We start from the raw sequence: 21,739 nt of genomic DNA, 5'->3' as shown, positions 1-21,739 counted from the left end.
CGGTCTGGGAGATATTATGATTCAGCGTTGATTTACAATGTTACTTTGATCAAGAGTGTAGCAGAAAAATTCTCTTATAATTTGTAGAGCAGTGCCTTGTTTATTATCACGTCTTTTATCGACATTAAAAACTCTATTTTTCAAAAGTGTTATAAAAGTCTCTTTACTGTTATGTATTGTGCTCTCCAGAATCAAAGCTCCAAAAATACCGAAAAACATTTACTTGTTCGAGTCTTGGTAGAACATTCGATTCTTGAATATTTATCTTTTCGATTTTCATTTTTTTCTGTTCCTTTTTTTCAGTTTTATTTTTCTCAGTTTAGTCTCTAGTAAATATGCTAATCTAAAGACTGTTCACAGCCGCATGCATTCTAAATGATTCATTCAGTAATGGGAAAGAACGCTGAAGACAAAGAAATTGCGTTGCTCCTCTGGCATCTCGTTTTGGCTATTTCATGGTTATTTCATATCTAATCGACTAATTTTTCAGACACTGTTTTGTCTCTGCTTATATTACCAAACTGAAAACAGAAAAAGTAAGCGAAAAAAAGACCACAACCCCTCTTTCATTTGTCAGTGTAATATCTAGGCTGTAAAATTATTATATAGTCTGATCGAATTCTAATTTTTATACAATAGATTGTTCTAAGTTAGTACAACAGATTGTTGCGCTCGAAATTTCGCTGATCAGGCTAATGTGTGCTTGAATCCGCCTCTGATCAGACCAACTCAGACGGAAATGACCTCTGACGAGACAATCCCCAGACCGAAGTGACCTGTGATCATACTATTGTGAACTCGAACCTAATTCCAGACCCTGTATTTTTTGGTCTGGAAACACACCGTGTCCGTTGGACTTGGATCTGATCAGAGACCAGTTCAGCCTGGAAAATTTGAAACTGAATTGATAAATTGATAAACTGAATTGAAACAGTTTGGGAGTCAGCTGCGTGTAAACTTTGAAACTGAATTGATAAATTTAATCTACTCCCTTCTGAACACTAAAAAACACTGAACGTCCAAGCTGTACTCAATATTAAACATATGGAGCCAAGATATTTTTTTTCGTTTTTTTCCAAGCTACGGTATATTACTATTGGGTATTTTAGTTATCAGTGTATGGGTGTTATCTCTATACAACTACTGGTGCCACCGTTACCATCTCCCGAGACAGTTTTGTTTTTTGATAGCTTAATCGCAAGTTTTTTTAACGTCAATTTATCTGAATTTGGGTATTCTATACACATAAATTGGACTGTATTCCATATCGTCATCGGGTGAGACCAAACCATTTACATCACATAATCTTTAATGCTATTTCAGGTACAATTTTTCCCAATTTATACAAAAAAATGATGCTGTAATTTTGTTTATTATTCAACTAAAAGTTATACAAGATCATCATGTTTTCAAAAAAAAATCCCAAAAAATGTAACACAGAGGAACTAATTGCGAAAGTTCTAGAAACCAGTGAAAAAAAATGAGAAGGATAGAATCATAAAATCTCTAGAAAACAATTTGTTACTGTAAGAATAGCAGAAACAGACAGTTAGCTTCCAGAAAAATACAATAAATCGTCTGGCGAAAAATTGTGAATACTTCAAAGAACAGACATCCGAAGTCTTTGATAATTTGCCAGAAATACAGCATAACTTGCGTTTAATAAAAAATATTGAAACGCCAGATGAAAAACATTATCCGAAAGTGATACCGCGTTTTGCAAAGCAGCTTTTAATATCAGATAGCACATACCAAAAAATCAATCAACAAGACATCTCGCAGCAAAGGGCAATACATTCATATTCTTCAGCAACAATTAAAGATATTGGAAAAGTTGTTGTAACAAATTCTCCTGGAGCTAAGACGGAAAATTTAGTACTATAAACTGTACATAATTCAAATGATAAAGGTATATCTGGGCAAGATGTTGCAAAGAAATAAAGGATGCAGTTGATAAGTGCGTAAAAAGTTGAAACCACAACGTGTAGCTGTCTGCATAATGTTACCTGTCAAGGACGGTTGTTATGGTCGAAACAGTAATAATGAGGCAATTACAAAGTTTATTGAGCAAGTGCAAATGATATGTCTGGAACTGGGTAGTCTGTATCCGTGGTCAAAAGTTGAATGTCTTGATAGTAATCTTACAGATAATGCTATTTCTTATGATGGGGTTCACCCAAACATGAATAGAATCAAAGACCTTGTGAATAATATTCCGCACTATAATGTCTTGAACAACCTACCTGCAGCACAGAATGTGATCCAACCTCAAAAAACTAAAAATTAATGCAATATTGCTTGATTTGAACAATGTGAAAGATATGAGAATTTGTTTTTTAATATTAGTAGTACTTTTTTTCTGACAAATTTATTATTAGTAGTACTTTTTTTCCGACAAAATTTGCACAAAAAGTCACTTCGTAGTCATTAGGACCAGTTTAACTCAAGCAAAACATTTGTCATACAATACTGTGTACATATTGATGGTCAGCCGAAGTGAAAAAACTTTGCGCCCTTAATTTGTTCGTTTTCTTTGCAATTTGTTTTTAAGAAAAATATTACACCTTTGTGGAGATGCTGAACAAAATCCTGAACTTTCAATACATCAAAGTTTTATTCAGTCCATTTTTGATAAAGTGCTAGATCCATCCCAAAAGTGCTTGAAATTTTTTCTCATAAAAACGAGTAGCATACAAAATAAGTATGAAGACTTTCGAATTTGCTTCAACAACTAGATTCGCAAACTATACTTATAGTGACCGCAACATGGATTTCCTAGCAGCAGGACACTAATTTGAATATTAGGAATGAACATCTTTTCTTACAAACGGGAGTCCAGTGAGGTGGGGTGTTGGATTTTGGATCCCCAGATACTTCAATTTCAAACGTAAGAAAGGATTTGAGATAGCTACTGCAAATTTTTTTGAATCAATGTGGCTCGAAATTAATGAAACTCTGAAAAATAACGGTTTGGTGGATATTTCTTACAAACCGAGTAACAATCTTTCCGATTTTTTCTTGAACGAGTTGAGTAATGACGTATCTATTGCATATTCCTTAACAGACAATCTTCTTCTGTTTGGTGACTACAACATTGACCAATTCAATAAAATAGAAAGAATTACTTAATAACTTTACATCTGGTCTGGCACTTAACCCAACAAATGTGGACACTCCCACTTGCATCAGCACAGCAATCGCTTATCAATCGCTTATCGATCACGGCTTCATGACAAAGAACAAATTGTAGAATGGAATATTTGTTTGCCGCCCATTAAGATTGAGCACAACATCATATATTACAGAATAATTTAGAAAAGATAGGGAGGAACGATAATAGATATTTCTTTAGAAGAAACGTAAAAATTTTTTCTGGGGAGAAATTCAACAGGGATTTGGCTTTTGCGGACTGGCGACCAATCTTCTTGTATCAACAAGAAAATTTTGATGAAATGTTTACAAAATTTAATGAAATTTTTCAAGGTATACTTGATCAACATGCACCTATAGAGATCTTTGATTCTTCATTCAAACAAAACAAAAAAGTGATAAACCATGGCTATTCAAGGATTTCAAAAAACTAATAGCAGAAAAACATCATTTGTACACTCGAAACAAATTTTCTCCAAACTGCGTTGTTTTGGCCGAGTTCAAAAAGTGCCGTAACCTAGTGAACTGAAAATTACAAGATGCACATCACAAAGATTCTGTTGATTTTTTAAGCAATTTGAAACATCGGAGCAGAAATGGAATTTCATCAATAAGAAATTAGGAAACCACAAACAAGGTAGTATTGTGTCTGAAATTGAAACAGACGGAGCCAAGACCGATGACAAAAAGCAATTTGCAATGCATTTAATAAACCTTTTGCAGAAGTTGACAATTGTTCTGGTGATTTCGTTCCTCTCAATATCCATAAGTTGGACCATTGTTCTGAAACATTCAATTTTAAAGTATTGACTTTAAGAGAAATATACAAAACCATTGACAGTTTAGAAAACAGTAAATCACCGGGTCCAGGATTTGTCCATGCGTGGGCTTTAGAGGCTGCGAAATACGCAATTGGTACTCATCTGCAATTTACTTTTTTTGATTGTATTCAAAACAACATTTTTCCAACTATTCTAAAACATGCATATATTACACCATTTCACAAAAAAGGATCAACAACACAAGTGTGCAACTATTGACCAATTTCGGTCACACCAACTTTTCCGATGCTGAGTAGATTCTCTTTTTCCAAATGATGGAGCACACTAATAAAAATAATCTGTTTAATAAAGAGCAATTTGGATTCCAAAACAAAAGATCTTCAACAGATGCGGTGTTGTTTTTCACTGAGACAGTAAGAAAAAACAACGAAAATGGGAGAAACACTGCTGCAATTTTCTTAGACATTGCAAAAGCCTTCAATTCAATTTCGCACAAAAAATTTTCAAAAAAGCAGAGTGTTTCAACTTTTCTGAGCCTGCAGTCAATTTGAAGAAATCTTTTCTCAACGAAAGATCACAATGCGTCAAAATAGGCATCAAGGTCTCAGAACCCACTTTCGCTAATCATGGAGTTCCGCAAGGCACAGTTTTAAGACCTTTAATTTTTGTTTTATACGTTAACGATTTTTTCAGGAAAAACCAAAGGTGACTTTGATCTTGTTCAATTTGCAGACGACACTCGTTTTTTTTGTCGACATGAACCAGGAGAAACAATTGCAACAAAAATTGAAAATGTTTTATTGCAGACGGACAGTTACTTGAAGGAACATCAATTCACTTTGAATGCTGATAAAACAGAACTATTTTATTTTTCTACAAGGGACAAACTAAAGCCAAAAGTTACTTTTAACGGAAATTTAATAAAATCTGCTCAGAGTTGTCGTTATCTAGGAACACACCTTGACTCAAAATTGACTTTTAAAGCACATCTAAATGTAGTTTTAAAAAAAATGGCGGCCGCCATTCGCTCACTAAATCTGGTAATAACACATATGCCTTTGGAAGTAAGGCTGCAAGCTTTCACATCTTTAGCTCTGTCTCATTTGTCATTCAGTGGAGTTTATTTACAAACATTGTCAGCAACATACAGCGTCAAAATCGACAGATTAATTGTGGCATTAAAGTGTTTAATATGTGTAGTAAATTCAATCTTTGTCGTGATATTCTTCTCCAAATGCATGTCCTACCTGCTGAATTAATTGTTTCAATGTTTTGTGTATTGAAACTCCACACAGACTTGAATCAGAGGATAGTATCAACAGGTATAGTTACAAACCGGCTACAACAGAACAAACGGACAAAACAGCTTATAATAGGAACGCAAAAATATACGCAGCAGAGTAAAAGATCTTTGATTTTGAAGAGCTTACAAAAGTGCAATAAGTTACACCTTAACGTAAAAGTGACGGAGAACAAAACTCTTTTCAAAAAAACTGTAACAAAGTTTTTGCAACTTCAGCATGAAAATTTTCCAATAGATAGACAGTTAGGATCATTCGTGTCTTATTTTTATATATAGTGGAACAAACAGCTTAATGGAAAACATCAATTATTAACCAGAAGATTAATGTATAATTTTGATTGTTTCAAAAATGTTCCTGATTATTCTGAAGGCATGTAAACTTTAACCTTTCGGTTATTTTATTAACTTACATGTTTGAAAAGAAAAAAAGAAACACATTTTGTCCGTTGGACTTGGATTTGATCAGAGATCACTTCAGTCTGGAAACACACCGTGTCCGTTGGACTTGGATCTAATCAGAGATCACTTCAGTCTGGAAACACACCGTGTTCGTTGGACTTGGGTCTGATCAGAGATCACTTCAGTCTGGCACCTCAACCTGGGTAAGAGGCAATGAAGTTAATTAGGAGAGTTGACTGTGCGATACAAGCAGTCTTGGGATAGATTATTCGGCTGACAATTGGTTGTCATTTTGATGTTCTTCTACACATTGTTTTGATGTAATGGTTAAGTGACTCTGCTTGAAGTCACTAAGAACTTCTGGCGTTTATCGAGAACCGCGTAGCGGTTCAAGATATTAAGTCAGAATTTCGAAGTGACCTCTGCAGAGTCACTCAACCATGCTTAAAACACGAAACGCGCACGTTTTAAAATGACGCAAGTCAACGAAATTCAATTTCTGTCTAAGTAGCAACTTCTGGCATTTTAACTTGTGGCACCGCAGGCTTTCGGCATTTTAAAATAATCACGTGAGTGTTTTAAGTTGGTTTATAACTCGCCAAACTTCAGCGATTTTGGTATAAGATACAGAGAACAAGATTTTTTAAATGAATTTATAAATTTCAGAGTAGAATTATTACTAATGGTAGATTTTGTTTCCTGCACAGAAAATTCTTTTCGGTTTATACAAAATGCAATAAAATATTTCATAATAAAGGTTTCGGCATATCTGCATATGTATATGTATATTGGATTTATCCCCCCCCCCCCTCAGCTTAGTGGGCATACATTTTTACGCCCCCAGGCGCCTGTACTATTTTTTACATCGTAACTTGCTGTCTAACAAAACATAATTTGTAACTGGGGGTTGGGGGCACAAAAAAACACTTGGGGAACAGAATATATCCGGCATACTTTTTACACCTTTTTGTCGGAAGTCTATTGTCATTCAAAAGTTGTGAAAGTTCAAAAACTTGTGAATTTAAATGCAATTTTGTTGGTAACACTGATTCTGCAACTGTCATATCATTTAATGCCTGTTTGTATTGAGCTCCTCTTAAGGACACTGAGCGAGAACAGGCATAGGAAAAGTGGGCAGGGGAAAAAGAGAGGGAAAAAAGTAAGCTCTAATTTGGCAGTGCTCTTAAGAGATTAGCGAGGATATTAATGGTCATTAGAGTTAAGAAAAGAACGGGGGGATTTGAGAAATAGACACGCAATGAAACGAAGCCTCTCAAGCTATAGGTGTATGTTTTCCACCGTAAATGTGAAACACATAGCTAAACGATATGCACTGGCGAAAAATCTGAACAAGAAGGAGGAGGGGACGGGGGTAAAGGTTTAGTGGAAGGGGGGGGGGGTAGTATGGTTATTATTTACAAATTTTAAACTTGTTTTCCCCGCCTTAGATCTCTCTTAACCTCAGTTAATGCGATGTTTCTCCTCAAGTATTCTTTTTTTCGGGTTTACCTCTTTCAGCAACCATTTCACGTTTTCAGGGGAATAATTGAATTTATAACCGAACGGTAAATGGGCAGAAAAGGCCTGATTGGCTGAATTTTTTTAGTAATAGTTATTAATTGGATCCGGGGGGGGGGGGGGGGGGGTGGGGGGGGGGGTGGTATGCTCAATTCCGGTTATGCTCAATATCTAGAATGTAGCACAGAAATGTCCAATAATTTATCAGAAAATTAATTCTGAGTGACAAATAAATTAAAATTAAACAAAAAATCAATTAAAAAATGAAAAATAAAAACAATTTTAGTTCCCCACGAGTATTCCTTATTTGTATATTTTGAGTTGATTATTTTAGCCAATTTGAAACTTGTCTGTTAAATAGCTTTTACAGAACCAAATTTGGGAGTCCTGTATTGAAATAGACGGTGTCAGGACAAATTACCCTGGGGCAAATTACCCAATGTGACGAAATACCCAAAAATAAACAATGTGTCAAAAGTACCAAAATATACACAATGTTTTATCGTATTATTCAAAATTTGACAGGATGAATATGTTAATCGGCTAATTGATTGGTCGGCTTTGAGGAGTGAAATCCGACATCGCAATCTATAATTGGGTTTTAATTTTTTAATAGGAGGCGCACACTTTTTCCTCCTTGCGGCTGATTTTCTCCCCTTTGTTGTTTTTTCCACCCTTGTTTGTTCACGGCGCTCATGCACTTTTCCAATCTGAACACGTGTACACCAAAGACGCCGGCACACACACTAAAACTAACTTGTGTATCACTGCATCGAAGATACGAGCAGCCGAATAGTTATATCACGCCAGAGTTTTCGGCCATAGAAAAAAGTTAATTAGGACGTCGTGGGAGAAATAATGGAGGAGGGGGGGGGGGGGGTTGAGGGTGCACTTTTTAATTGTAAGGTTGTAAGGAGAGAGGGCGGGCGGGGGGGGGGGGTGGATGTACCCGTACCCTAGTACCACAGTAAATCAGTGCTGAAACATTGTACAAGACGGCTTGAGAGTTGTACAGCTTTTCTAACAGTAAAAACTTTGGGTATCGTGCAATTCGGTTACGCGATCTCTCGGCCATTTGAGCTGAATAAGTCATAGTTGGGCGTATGGTGTTAGTTTATAACAGCGGATGTGTACCACAAACAAGCACATAAAAACATCACTCCGTTTATCGACATCAGCTCTGATTTTAAAGACAAAAATAACAAACCAACAATAATTCCCCCCTTATTATGTATGACGTATTGAATAGCTGTTCTGTTTTACCTATTGAAAAACTAGTGCTTACTCACTTCTTTCACAGTACTGCTAATGAACGTGTTAAATTATAAGCCGATTTTTAGCCATACGGTGGTTAGTTTTGTTTTTTTTTTATGTGACATCACCGGAAAATTTTATAAAAAAGTAATTATTGCCTTTTTGTTATCGTAATTGTCTCAATCATACAGCACGTTTTTCGCCTATTTTGTTCCCATTTTCTGCGAATTACAGAGATGGCATAGTAAATTTTTCTTAGCCAAGGCGGGGCATGAGAAAGGGTTTGTGCAGAGGGAGGGGGGGGGGGGGGGGGTGTTTTGGGAATTTATGAAAAAAGAGAGCCTTTAAAGTGAACAATAGTTATCTACACCAATTTTCTGATAATACTCGGAGTGCAAAAATGGACGGATAGCTAGCTTGAATAAATTAGGGGGTGTATTTGCGCGTAACTTAAGCAAAGCAGAGTACAGAGAGAAAGAAGAATATAATAATATTCACAAAAATGGGAAAAAGAGAGGGTGCTGCAGAAATACACTCACCGTTTAAAACACAGTTTTTTATAAACACAGCATGACAGTATAATATTTATCCAATCCTTTTCAACTTAAACGTGTATTGTTGTTTCGATTTCTGAGTTCAAACCCTTCATTTTTAATACCATTTCTGTTCAGGGCAAATCAATAGCTTTAAAAATATGTTCGTCTTTATAATTAATTGAAAACAAACGTCATTTATGCTGATACAATTTATTTTTCGGTGGAGATTTTTGTTTGTTATAGATTATTTTTTACTGCGTGCTGGAGAATTTTTTTACAATTTATATTTTGTTCACGATTTTTTGCTCTTTTCCATTGGGAGGGTTTGATTATTCCCATTTCCGCCGTCTACCCCGGACTCAAAGGTAATCACGTTTCCGTTCCGAAATACCCTCAAAATTATCAATAATAACATCAGTGATGATATTATATTCACATTCTTTTAACTATCCCTCTTTTTCAAGCTTGCTCTATTCCACTTTGATTAGATGTGAAAACGTGACGCGATAACCGTTTGAAATTTACCTTAACCTTACTTTGATGACTCGCTCAAATATCATTATTTTGAAAAAAAGCCACAAATTACCAAAACATAATATGATTTATACTAATTCAAATTAGTTAGAAGCACTGTTCGACCGATTATTGATAAAAAATTTTGCCTTGAGGAATATTATCGTGGAAAACCCTCCCTCAATGCTAATTTGCTTCCTTATTAACATATAATTTATGTACCCCCAAATCCCCCCCAACATGCCATTTTGCGCATACTCTCGCAAAAAGTTCGGCTTCGACCAATTATTGAACTCGATTCGATTAAATTTAATACTCTATGTTGCATTTTGGTTGCCTTTTCCACTTTTTAATTTAAATTTGCGAAATAATTGCTCTTTTTTGTGTGCAATTTTGCCTTTTACAATAAATCATTTTTCGCATTTAAAAACCACTTGATTTGAAAATGCAAGCTGCTTAAACTTAAAGGTAAGCTGTATTCTTTTTCATATAGGTATTGTGCTCCGATAATAGAAATCAAGCTGAAAAAAATTAAATGGTCTTAGTACCGGACAAAATATTTAAATATTTTAATTACAGTAAAAGTCAAGAGATAACAACGTGTCCTGAAATTTGGCTGGACATTAAAACATAACCTGGAGTTTGGCAGCAATGAAACTTGTCCTTGAGTTTGGCTGGACAATAAAACGTGTCCTGAAATTTGGCTGGGCAATAATATGCGTCCTGGAAAATACGCTCGCGACCGTAGCAATGTCTTGTTTTTAATCTCTTTCAAATTTAAGGACAGGTAGCGAGACACGTGTTTTTGTTCTAAGCGACAATCACTTTGGTTTCCACAAAATTTAGGTGCAGTTTTGAGAGACAAACAAAACAGAGTCTCCAGGCGTCAAGAAGGACGGTTATTTCTCAAAAACTTGCAAAGATCAGGTTTGATGGTATACTAATTAGAATCTTAAAAGTCATTTCAGAATCTTGCGAAATCTTTTATTATAACTGTGGGGTTTGACTAGAAGGTACTCTTTTCCATAGTTTTATCATAGGAGAGAGAGAGAGAGAGAGAGAGAGAGAGAGAGAGAGAGAGAGAGAGATTTTGAATTGGATACTGCTTACGTCTGTTTTTGTTTTTTCCCACATTTGGGCAATTATTGTTTTATAAATGACTTGGGGCTATGTTGAGGTAGCTTACTTACAATTACTTAATGCCAGCCTAATTTGGCCCCTGATCAGAACTGGAATTATGATAAGCGAGTTGTCTGTATTTCACTGTATTTTAATCATTGACTGTGACGAGGTGGTGTTCTAAGATCAGATTGCTCAACCCAAAGTTTGTGAAAATTTTGTGCGACCAAAGTGTTTTAATCAAATATTTCTTCAGATTATTGTCTTCAATATGTCCTCAAATCCAGCATTTTCTGGAACATATAAATTGTGTCAAACAGTGACAGGATACATGAAACAAAGGGTCTAATCAGAGGTCAACATATGGAAAAGCGGTCACAACCTGGGACTTTGCAAGTTGATCTAATTTATTTGACAACTCTAATGAGGGATTTTTTCTTATTGTGAACACCTTTGATACGGTAAATAATGCAAACAAAAGCCACCAACTTGACTACGTTCTCATAAGATACAGATCTGATTGTGTTTCAATATTAGTACAAAAAATTGCAGTAGATTTTAAAACTTTTCAAATAAGAGTTATTTTTCTGAAGTATAAGTGTTTCTCCTGCAATTAATTAGTTGAAATATGTTTTGACTTATAGTTTTTTTTGAGCAAATTGTGATTGACCTTTTTCTGAACCTTAGACCCGGATAATGGCAATAAGTTCAAGATCACTTGCTTTAAATTTCGATCAAAGTGAGATTGCGAGAATATGAGATTGCATGATGAAACCTGAGTTGCTGAAATAAACTGTGTTAGTTCGTGGACGTTGTTCGTTATATATTTAGATATATGTTGAAAATTATACAAATCTAAACAAGACAACAGCCAGAGAGATAAAATAATCGAATCTGGAAAATTGTGGGCATAAAAACCAAATTGAGTCCTTCCTTAATCGTGCCGTAACATTTTTGAAAAAAACTTCCCGATAAGGAAATAATGATGAAACAAACTTTTTTTTACAATTCTGGTCGATTTAACAGTACAGGTTGTTTCGGTGTTTTAATCTGTTGGAGCAGATGTTACAATTTTTTGGAGCACATGCTACACCTTTTTGGCAGAAAGATAGCTTTAATCAAGATTTAATAAAATTGCTTTCAAGTTTCATGGAAACTAAATTTTAACCCACATATTTGCTGCTTTAAACAAACTATGCGGCCCTAAAATGTAAAAATTAGAATCAACATTTTAGGTTGTAAAGATGTGAAAAATTTAATCAAAGAAATAAATTTGGTTAGCAGAAGTGATCCACCCGACATTGTTGCTCCCGTTCCCTATAACGCTTTAATAGTTAAAAAAGTAGTGTCAGTCAATTGGAGGAAAATTTTTGACTTTTTATTGCAAAGACAATTCTCAACAATTTGTTGAGAAATGTCTTTGCAATAACAATTATTGCCAAGACAATTCTCAACATTTTATTGCAAAGACAATTCTCAACAATTTGAGAATTGTCTTTGGAAAAACTTTTTTAAGTTATTGAGAAAAAACTTTCTATTAAGAAAATAGATATTGAGAAATACTCATTTCTCAACAGCAGCAAAAAAGTGACAATGGAATCATTGTTTATGCCATAAAACTATTTTTCAAGAGTTTATGTCGCCAAAAGTTTTGATGCAACGCACATTTAATAAGAACGCTTTTATTTCTGTCACAAGAACTAAAGTTACAGACGAAGCATAAACATAGCCGATGTTGGTTTTTCTTAACAATAATAGTTGCCCCAATGTAGCAATGCAAAATTCACAGAGATAACTAATCTAGTGTCATTCGTTCTAATCTAGCTCTTTTCAACTCAATATCGAGTAGTTCTGGAGAAATGAAACACTTCTAGAATTTTGTTCTAATTGAATGCTAACAAACTAAGAGATTGGTGACTCCCTTCGAGACATGTCAGTTTTTTTCTCAATGTAAGACTAAACTGTTATATTTTTAATCAAATCGTTCGACGCTTCAACAGAACGCCAGTACACTATCTTAAAATGGTCTTCTGGATGTCTGATTGTGAATCCTGACACTCTGATTAGGTGGCCTGACAGTTGCCACACGGATTCGGTGGCAACGTAACTGTTCCGAAAACTTGATCGACAATCTCTTCTAGGCAGTAGTAAAAATTTCAGCAAGTGAACCAATTCACTTTGGCACTACGTAAGAACAGAATAGACAAACTTATGTGACCTAGAGAAATGTGGAAAATTACTCAAGGTGCATTGATTCTCCTTATAGAACGTAGGAAATTGTCATAAGGAGATACTGCGAGTAAGTTAAATAAGTTAGGTAAACTTAGACAAGTTAGTTAGGTGTTTGAAATAAGCGTTCTTTCTTAAAGGGTTATTGTTTCGCAGGCGCCAAAGGGGAATTGAGTGATATATCTCAAACAAACAAATTAATGAACAAAAGCATATTGAGCTGTCGATATTTTTCGTTTACTTAGCAAAGTTGTATTTGTGCATCAGGCCAAAGTCTAAATGAGTGCACAAATTTAAAAGAGAACTAGAGAGCGAACATTTGAAGTGCACTAGATACTTTGAACCGAATTGGATTTTCAATTTGAAGTAAATAGAAGTGTGAATTCGAATTTGCAAATTAATCGGCTCTGTTTACTACTTATTCACAAGAGATTTCCAGATTAAAATGAATTGCTAGGTTGCACACGTGGGTAAAACATAAAACATGCAAATTTTACAAATCAAAACAAATCAGAAGTCATCAATCAACCAAAACGAATTAAGGAAATCAAGCTTGTGCTTGAACACTCCGGGCCGCGTGCATGAGGGTAAAACTGAATGATCTTGTTGTATTTTACAATTTAAGATTTCGACAATCAAGTTTACATGATTCTTTTGCTGATATGTAATTTCAACATTGTTTTGTAATGTCGAAGCTGTTAAGATGATCTGTTGTCAAAATTGAGGGCGTTTTTGGCTTTCTGTGTGTGTGTGTATGTGTGAACGTGTTATACACTCTTCCGGGGCGACACATATACACCGGCTATATGTCGGTGAAAGTTGGTGATCATACGTTTGCATCGACGTTTTAATTTGATGCGTGCTGGTTAGAATATTGTGTTGTTGAATGACAAGGATATGTGAAAGTAGTTATTAGGCTTCATGGAGGCTGTGAAAGTTGAAGTTTAATCGAAGATTGTTGGCAGCATATACTGTAAACTCTGTTGATGTGAAGGTGTATACTCCGTCGATCTGATGGCTGTTGACAAAATTATGTGGGTTGGATTCCGGAGACGTTAGCTTTTGTCGAACTGGCAAATAAGGGCAAAATAACAAAAACTTGATGATGATTGCTGTCGGTGAGGGCAAATAAACACTTTGAGCTGTATTCCGCGAAGTTTTAGGGAAGTTAAGGACTTGGGGAAGTTAAAATTCTCTTTTCGTTTTGTATTTTCACAGCGTGTGTGCTCGATTGTTTAAGCTTGTGTGAGTTGAATATTTGATCCGCTGAATTTGGACACAATGATTATGGAAATTTAAAACCAATATGTTGTTTGAAATTTAAAATTTAATGGTTTCAAGTATTGTGTAAAACTTTAGCTAATTTGACTGCTGGTCTGTTCAGCACTCCAGTTGATGTCTTGATTTCGAAGGATCGTGCTCGTCCGTCCAATCCATTGTGGCATTTCGCTTGGCCAAATAACTCTCGGAGTGAACTCATGCAATAACCAGACTAAATCGCCTTCCTTCAATTGCTCTGATTCTGTTCTCCACTTTGGTCGGCTGATAAGATCTGATGTGCTTTCCTTTTGCAAACGTTTCCAAAAATGATTCAGTAATATTTGTGTGTAAGAGAACTCCTTTTTAGTAAATGTTCGGCTGGTTGATGTCAACGGTGCTAAAGGGCTGTAAGGGCGTCTTAATAAGAAATGGTTAGGGGTTAGTGCTTCTTCATTGTTTGTGTCTGAGGAGACATATGTAATTGGTATGGAGTTGAGAAGTCCTTCAGTCTCGGCTACAATTGTCTGAAAAACTTCGGCTTTCAATTGTTGGCTGCCTAAAATTATAAGCAAAGTGCGTTTGGCAGACTGAATTAGCCCTCCCATATCCCGCCGAAGTGAGGGGCTAGAGGTGGATTCATTTTCCATGTAATATATAAAATCATATCCCAAGTAAATATTTTGCTGCTGTAACTGGGACTTGATGTAGTCGTTGTCAATACTGATTTTGCTCAGATCCAACATCTTTTTTGCGGATGTGAAGTTTGATCCATTGTCAGAAATGATTAGTTCGGGATACCCTCGTTGCGATACAAATCTTCTTATGGCTAGTAGGCAACTATCTGTGTCCAATGTCTGACAAACCTCCAGATGCACAGCTCTAGTGACAAGACAGGTGAAAAGACATATATATATTTTTTTCCAATTTGCGATTTTGGTGCTTGACGTAAAAGGGTCCGAAAAAGTCTAAGCCAACATTTAGAAAAGGATATTGTTTTTGTGCTTCTGCGAATGGGAAACTGGGGAGGTCGGCCACGAGGGGGGTAACATTTTGTGCTCTCCATCGTCGGCAAATGAAGCATGTTTCGCTTAGTTGTTTCAAAAATCGTCTTAGTCCTATGATAATAAAATTTTGCTGCAGGTGTGCTCGGACAAACTCTGTTCCAAGACGTCTACAGTCGTTGTAGGCTTGTTAAATTATTAGTTTAGTAATACTATTCTTACTGTCAAGTATACTTGGATGTTTTTGGCTGTAGGGTATTTTAGCGTGCTTTAATCTGCCTGTTGCTCGTATTAAATCATCTCTGTCCAGGAAGGGGGTGAATTGCAATAACTTGTCCCGCTTGTCTAGTTCTTTTCCTGGTTCAAGTTATCTTATGCTATCAGAAAAAGTTTTATGCTGTGATTGTCTTAATAGATGGCATCGTGCGTCTTCATAACTGTTGGTGACTGGTCGTTTTCGGAAGATATTGACTGCTTTTAATACTGCTTCGGATCGTCACATAAGTTTATTCCAAATAAAGAAATCATTAGTGTCAAAAACTGTGTTTGAAGTTTCTGTACCTAAAACGTTTGTCGCTGTAAATTTCTGGTCTCTTTGGAAGTTTGGAACGGGATTTTCTAAGAGAAATTTTGGCGCTGACATCCATTTTTTCATGTCTGTTAAAGAAAGTCCTCATGTTCCGTGATCTGCAGGGTTGATTTTACCGGGTACAAAATTCCATTTTTCTGACTTAGAGTTTGCTAAAACTTTTGCACTTCTTTTTGCCACCAAAAATTTGGTGTTTTGTTGATTTAATCCAACCTAATGTGGCCATACTGTCAGTCCAGAATTGAATTTTGTCAAAGTGTGCTGTCATTTCGCTTTGAACACAGGAAGCAAGTTCTGCTCCCATAGCGGCTGCTTCTAGTTCTAACTTGGGGATGGTTGTTGTTTTAATGGGTGCAACTCTTGCTTTGCTAACAACATATTGAGTTGTCGTTTCTTCTGCGATGCTTGATCTGATGTATATTGTCGTTGCCAATGCTGTACTTGTTGCATCGCAAAATATGTGAATTCATGCTTAGCATCTGGGTTGGGGATCAGACATCTGCTAATAGAAATTTCTGGCATGTGCTCATATTCGTCGACCCATTGCTGTAAGTCGTGTTGGAACACTCTTGGAATCTGATTATACCAGTTGTTACCTTGTTTCACTATTGATTGAAGAATGCATCGTAATCTAATGGAAAACGGCGTGATGATTCCAAGGGGATCAAACAATGATGCGGCGAGTGACAGCAATTGACGTTGTTGCACGTTTTTGACATCCAGTTTTAAGTCTGGTCTTTTAAAGATGAAAATATCTTCCTTGGCATTTCACATATGTTCTCAAATACGTTGCTCTATCACTGTGTCTGCATATTCTCCAGTTATTTTCAGGACAGTGTTTGGGTCGTTACTAAAAATTTTTGTAAGCTTAGAGCAATTTTTTGTAACGTATCCTTTACTTCTGTTGTTGTGATTGCTGCAGTTTTGGTTGTCTTAAAACTTTGAAGGTAATCATCCATATAGAAATTGTTTCTTATGGCTGAGTAGGCTTCAGGATTACTTATTTTATTATCTGCACATCTGTGGAGTATGTATATTGAACATGAAGGGGAACAAGTTGCACCGAATATTAGTCTCTTGTAATTGAAAATTTTTTCTTCTCCATGTTTGCTCCACAAAAATCTGAGTGCGTCTTGGTCTTCTGTTCTTATGGCAACTTGCATGAACATCGCTTCGATATCACCGGTTACTGCAATCTTGTACCGAAATCTCAGAAGAAGCCTAACAAGGCTGCATATTAGATCTGGTCCGGTCAAAAGAGCGTTGTTAAGTGAATGTCCTTTGTATACTGAAGCTGCATTTGTGTCTCGTCTAACTTTCTTTCATTTTATGTTCAACGGGGTGGTGTGAAAGATACCAAAGTTGTGAATTCATGAAGTTGAGTTGACGTTGTGTCTCTTCAACAAATCCTTTTTGAATGTCTGCTTCGATGGTTTGGTTGTAACGAAAAAATAGGTCTGGTTCCTGTTGAAGTCGGTTTTTAAGTGACTGTAATTGTGCTTTGGCAAGAAAGTAGTTCTTTGGTAGCTTAGTGTCATCTTTCCAAGGTAGTCCGATCTCACAACGAAAACCGTTGTGGAATGTCGTCTTTTTTAGTGTTTCAAGAGCTTTCCTGTCATCTGCTGTCAGTGTCTTTTTTCCGCTCACTAAGTTTTTTCCTTCCATTGTCCAAAATATTCGAAGCACGTCGATCTCTATATCCTGTTCTGGGTTTGCTATTCTGTTGTAAAGCGTGATGTTGTAATTGATTTCTTTTTTTTTACTGGTTGGCTTGTGTTTCTGTGGTATTGGTCCTGTAACGGTCCATCCAAGCTGTGTCAAGACTCCCTATGGGGTTCCTGGTGGTCCTGTTGTGAATTTGAGTGGTACTTTTGCTATGAAGGCATCCGCTCCTGTGAAAACTCCTATTCTGTTATCTCGTATTTGTGAAAATGTGATGTTGTTAAGATGATCATAGTCGGCGCAGATAGTGTTCAACATCTCAACGGTTACATTCGGCATTTGAAAGTCAGATGCTGACGTGGCGTACAACGGTAGGTTGAAAAGAGGTCGGGTGCTGTTGAGTGATCCAATTCCCAGAAGGACTTCAGTTGATGTTATGATGTGTTCTCCGTAAAGTGAAGAAATTGGTACTGCAATGTGATCTGTGTTTTTTATTCCGAGTGCTTTTGCCATTGAGTTTGTTATTTGTGTGTTGTCGCTCCCGCTATCCAAAAGAACATATGTTTCTATTGATACGTCTTCTGTGTAAAGGATAACCGGAATGGCTTGAAGTTGAATTTGAGGCCGTATCCACGAAGTGATTTGTTTGTTGCTGCATATGTGATTTTGAAGTCGTGGGTTGCTGTTGTTGTTGTTAAAGTTCTGTTGCTTTTGATTTTGAATTTGTGTGTCTGTTTGATTATGAGAAGGTCCGTTGTTCTGTTGTCGTGAATTTGTATTTAGCATGAAGTTGTTCGGATTTTTATAATTCCTTTTGAAGGTGCTTCCATTGTTGTTGCTGAGATTGTAATTCTGATTGAAACGGTTAGTGTTATTGTTTTGACCAAAAGCATTACGTGTGTTTTTGTTATGATTGTAACCAACCACTCTTCCATAGTTGAATCCCTGTGGTTGAAACTGTGATCGGTTTGCGGTTATCTGTGTTTGGTGTACGTTGTTTTGTTGACCACGGTTGTTGTGATAATTGTTTGCAGATTCGTTTTGAACCTGGTTGTGTGTTTGTTGTTGCTGTTGGTTGCTTTGCTGTTGCTGACTTGGTGAAAATGTCTGTCAACTGTTAAAGTTGTTTCTGTGAATTTTTGAGTGATTAAATCCGTTGCAGTTTTTCAATGCGACATCGGTAATGACTGTTACACTGTCCTTTTGGGTGTTCGGTGAGGCAATTTGGGCAAATTTTCAGTTGTCCTACTGTTTGTTGTCTTTCGGTAATATCTTTATTGAGGAATTGTTTGAATTTTCCTAAGTTGTGACTGTATCCAAATAGAGGACATCTTTTGTTACTTTGTTGTTGGAAGAGTCTGTTTGATCTTCTAGATGAACTGTTTTCTTGATTGGTTGGTCTTTGTGATGTTGACAAATCTTCGCAAGCTTCTGCGTAATTATCGATCCATTCCTTAAAATGTATTAAATTAGGTTGAACAATTGCTTGCCTAAGGACGTATTCGTTCCATCTGATTATCATTGTTGGCGCAAGTTTATCTTTTGCAATCCTTAGAACAGCTGAAGATTGAAAATCGGCTGTGAAATTGTGAAGTATAAACATTTGAACCAATTGTCTAAGAAACGCTGCAAAAGATACAAATCTTTCGGGGGTTATTAATGGTCGGTCTGGGCCAGTGTTCCAACTTATCAAGGTAAGCTGCTGTAACATGATGTGGTTTCCCGAATCGATTTTGTAATTCTTGCATTGCTTCATTATAAAACTCTCCGTTGTATGAGTATCCAATAATGCTATCTTTGGCTCTGTCTGTGAGGGTGTTTTGAAGATATGTCATTCGTTGGGCATCTGTCAGGGTTACATTGTCATGTATTGTGGCTTTGAAAGAACTAAACTAGTCCTGCCATCTCAATGGATCTCCGCAGAAGGATTTGAGTTGAGTTTTTGGAAGATTAATGCTGGAAGTGACAGGTTGTTGTTGAGCTTGTAGTGGCAAGAAAATGTTTTCTGTTGTCTGTGTACGTTGAAACTGTCTGTCTGGTTGTTGGCCAGTTCTGCTGAGGTAATTTGGTAGTCTTTGGTCTTGTGCGTTGAGATTAAATTTGCAAAGATTGTTGTTCGTTTTTGGGATTAGGTTGTTGACGGCTTTTCTGCTCAATTCTTTGTCATTTGATTGGTTACTTCTATTGATTTTGTTCGCATTTTGATAGAAATCGATGCTTTGAAGAAATTGCTGTTCTTGATTTTGAACAGGTTCGTGCATATTTGAAGTACCTTGACCTTGAGTCTCCTGAAATTGGGTATTTGTTGAGGCGAGGTTAACATCATGGATCTTGTCTATTTTTCTTTCTCTTTTTCTGGCTCCTTGTCTTTTTGGTTGTAGTTCATAAAGCGTTGTGTTACTGCTTAGTCTGATGTTGTCAATTTGTTGATGATCGTCGCTTTCATCATCTGTTGATTGTAGATAATTACTGTCGTTGTCTGTTGTCTGTTGACTTCTTCTGTGTAAAGGCGTGATTTTATTTGATGATTGTTTCCGGTTAAAAGGATGTAAGTTTTGTTGTCTTGATTGTTGCTGATGTGGCTTTGTTTTCTTTAGTGTTTTCCGTTGGTCTGGGATGTTAATGTCAAATGTTTGATTTGAACTGCAATGAGATTCGGTACTTACATCTGATTGGTGTATTTTTTGTTTCCTTTTAGCGTGTTTATAGGATTTGGGTTTGCCGTTTGATGTAGTGGTACCAACATCGCGTCCTATGTTGATTGGTCCGATGTTTTGCTCTTTGTAGTTAACTTCAATTGATTCTCGGCATTTTGTCGAGTCCTCAACACCATTGCTTTTTCCTTGCTCTGCTCTTATGTGATGGTCACTGTTATTGTTTGGAAAACTCGCTATCATCTTTGACGAAGTGCATTCTGTGTTTGACTCTTCATTCAGCTGTAAAGTTCTCTCGCGGATTTGTGTGATGTTGGTTTCTGGATCGGTGCGTCTCTATTTTTGACTGTGCCCAAAATGTCTCAGAGGAAACTCAATATAGGAATTTGGGTTACTTGTCGTTACTGTCTTTGTTGTCTGCCATTGACGTTGTATCCCCTCCTCCAATTGACGTTGTATCTGAATTGATAGCGTTCCTTATCAATTGATTACTTTGTTCTATGTCTTCGTCATCTTTCTGTCCATGTTGGGGATTTCTGCTGCTTTGTTGTGGTTTTTCTGAAGCGGGAGAGTAGGTACTTTGTCTGTGCTGCTCTCTGCTTTTGATTTGTTTCTCAAATTGTATGTCTTTTGTTGTCGATTGTAATAGGTTTTATGGGTTGTTGAGGGTTCGTCATTTTGACTGTTGATTTGCTGTGGTTGTGCTCTTCTTTGGCGCTCTGGCAAATGGCTGTCGGAGTCTGTAGTAACTTCTCTTGAATGATCTTTGCGATATTTTTTTCACTTCAAGATAACTAGACTTCGTTCTGCTGATTTCTCCATTATTTCTTTGAATTCATTTTGTGTGAGGTTGTGTTTAAAATGTCTAACTGCAGCTTTTGTTGAGAAAGAGACTCATAGGACAAATTGATGCCCTCTAAATTTTCCTCTTGAATCATTGCCTCAAGATAGTTGACATTGACTGTCCATTCTGCTTCTCTCCTCTGCAGCTGTTGTTGTATAGCCTTTTTCTTCTTATTGGCGCTGGGCATTTTGATACGGGTGATTATTGCAACAGTTTTGAACTTTGTTCTTGTTTGATCTATCAGTTTGTCAGTTTTGGTTTTTTGTTAAGGTTTTGTAACTGCTGAATAAATCAATAAATCATGTATTTTGAAAAGCAACTTCAATGGACACGCGTAAGAGTATTCAGTTTGTTTGCTGCAGTAGAACAGCTGCTCTGGATGCTTTTTTTCTTGTTGTCCTGTTAATGTGTTGATGGTGTTATTGTTCTGGGGCAGGACGATATGTTTGCTTTTATACGAAAGCTACAGATTTAAGTGTTTTACCTTTTCGATACAAAATTCCTTTGTTCTGAAATGTGAGCGAAAAAGCAATCAGACTTGTTTTTTAATGAAGTGAAATGTGGCGTGGTCTGATTTTATTTAACCTAAACTTTGTTGGGTCTGTTGAACTTTGCAGAGAGTCAGAGAACGTCAAATTTTTCACGGAAAAATAATATCAAAATGTGTTTGTTATCGCCTTGGATGCTGACCGTTATTCTTTGACGTTTAAATCTTTTCTGCAACGAACAATTTAAATCCAAAATTTGTTTAACGTGCCCTCTGAAGTAGAAGACGTTTGACTGTAATTGGTGTGTTCTTTCATGCTTTACATTTTTATGAATCAAAAAATTGGAAAATTGATTATTAACTACGATAAAAACAAATTGTGAGTGTTGTTTTTTTAAATGTGTGTATATGTATATAAAAACTATCTATTCCAGAGTTG

At 36.3% G+C, this 21,739-nt stretch overlaps 2 protein-coding genes across 14 annotated transcripts in view; one reads left to right on the top strand and one right to left on the bottom strand.

Annotated features, from left to right (window-relative positions):
• The window catches only part of LOC142339695 (uncharacterized), a 424,533-nt gene that overhangs the window by 381,041 nt on the left and 21,753 nt on the right, over positions 1 to 21,739 (bottom strand). The gene's annotated exons all lie outside the window — the stretch shown is intronic.
• The window catches only part of LOC142339084 (uncharacterized), a 105,760-nt gene continuing 92,398 nt past the window's right edge, over positions 8,378 to 21,739 (top strand). For 8 of the 13 annotated variants that reach the window (XM_075388797.1, XM_075388794.1, XM_075388793.1 and 5 more), the window contains exon 1: positions 8,805 to 9,923. The gene's annotated coding sequence lies outside the window, so the exon portion shown is untranslated. Of the gene's footprint in view, positions 8,503 to 8,803; positions 9,924 to 10,363; positions 10,383 to 21,739 lie in introns of those variants that run through there. The other 5 variants (XM_075388785.1, XM_075388789.1, XM_075388795.1 and 2 more) reach the window with 5 other exon arrangements.

This window comes from Convolutriloba macropyga, chromosome 5 (genome assembly GCF_964194025.1).
Source record: "Convolutriloba macropyga chromosome 5, txConMacr16.3, whole genome shotgun sequence".
Classification (NCBI taxonomy): Eukaryota; Metazoa; Xenacoelomorpha; order Acoela; family Convolutidae; genus Convolutriloba; species Convolutriloba macropyga.
Note: the sequence above shows the minus strand (reverse complement) of the source record. Positions and strands in the feature narration are given on the sequence as shown.